Source organism: Neoarius graeffei, chromosome 11 (genome assembly GCF_027579695.1).
Source record: "Neoarius graeffei isolate fNeoGra1 chromosome 11, fNeoGra1.pri, whole genome shotgun sequence".
Taxonomy (NCBI): Eukaryota; Metazoa; Chordata; class Actinopteri; order Siluriformes; family Ariidae; genus Neoarius; species Neoarius graeffei.
This window is the reverse complement of record NC_083579.1, coordinates 17961583-17962695: the sequence shown is the minus strand read 5'-3', so window position 1 is coordinate 17962695 and position 1113 is coordinate 17961583. Positions and strand designations below refer to the sequence as shown.

At 45.2% G+C, this 1113-nt stretch overlaps 1 long non-coding RNA gene across 1 annotated transcript; it reads right to left on the bottom strand.

Moving 5' to 3' along the window:
- Window positions 1–333: 333 nt before the first annotated feature.
- On the bottom strand, window positions 334–868 carry LOC132893773 (uncharacterized). Its single transcript, XR_009655586.1, has 3 exons — window positions 777–868; window positions 519–637; window positions 334–406 (listed from the first exon to the last, which is right to left on the bottom strand). It is a non-coding gene; the product is annotated as an uncharacterized LOC132893773 (long non-coding RNA).
- Between the last annotated feature and the right edge of the window lie 245 nt (window positions 869–1113).

The following is a 1113-nucleotide window of genomic DNA, read 5'->3' as shown; positions in this document are numbered from 1 at the left end:
AAAATGGCAGCATTCAGTCAAAGACAAACAGTAGTTGCCTATACATTCTCTAGTGCAAGAGAGATGTGCAGGATACAAAACTAAACAAAAGCAAATAAGCACCGTATTTTAATCCTACAGCTCCGTGAAGTGCATGCTTGCAGTCTCTGAGCTGTGGGGAGCAGGCGGCATCGGACCGACATGCTCTGTGGTGGGTTGCCCTGTACTTTGGATCTGCCTCAAGCCTTGATTGCAGCGTGGCACAGAGTTCGCTGAGCTCCGGGTTACGGGACGGCGGAGGCTTAACAATCCACCCAGACACCCCATCCACTACCCCATCTTCCTCATCAGACATCAGGTCTACGGTAGCACACTGCCATACATCCATCTCGTCCATAGCAAGGACACCTCGTCTCGCGTCAAACAGCTGTAAAAACGATCGATAAAGAGAATAAGTACTGAGCAATGCACTGTGTATGGACACAACACATGAAAAACACTGAAAAAAAGTCACATTGACCAAAACTGAAAAATCTTACCCTCTTTCTTCTGGAGCGACTACGAGCCGGCTACTTCATTGCTTCCGCCTGCAACGAAAGATCAGGCTGCTGGTACCTGTAGCTCCTGCGTAAGGTTTCGTAATACGTCTTGCAGGCAGCTAGAAAAACAAATGAGAGTACGATTAACAACATAGCAGTAGGCTAAGCTTAATAAGGGAAAGGAAGAAGGGAAGTGTAGACAGCAGAGGAAGGACAGTATAGGCTACCATAATATTTAGTGAAATAGTTGTTACTTACACACAATGTTGTCTTTGTCAGCATCATGAAGATTTGGATTTGTCGACAAAGCCCGCACTAAATAGCTTGTCACGGCTTCGTTATGAGGCGAAGTTAGTCTGTGAAAACAAGATGGCTACAGTTAGGATCAGGCTAGGATCTGCATCTATTAACGTCTCTCATACAGAATGAAAGCATATTCTTTAAATCTTACCCTTGCACCGGCTCGTATCGCCTAGTGTTTGTCTCCGAGTTGTGAAGACGGCGTACTGTTTCCTGTGAAAAGAACAAAACAACGTTTTTAAGTAATTTGTCCCTCATAGCTACCATAGCTACTGGCTACTTTTAGCTTGGGCTA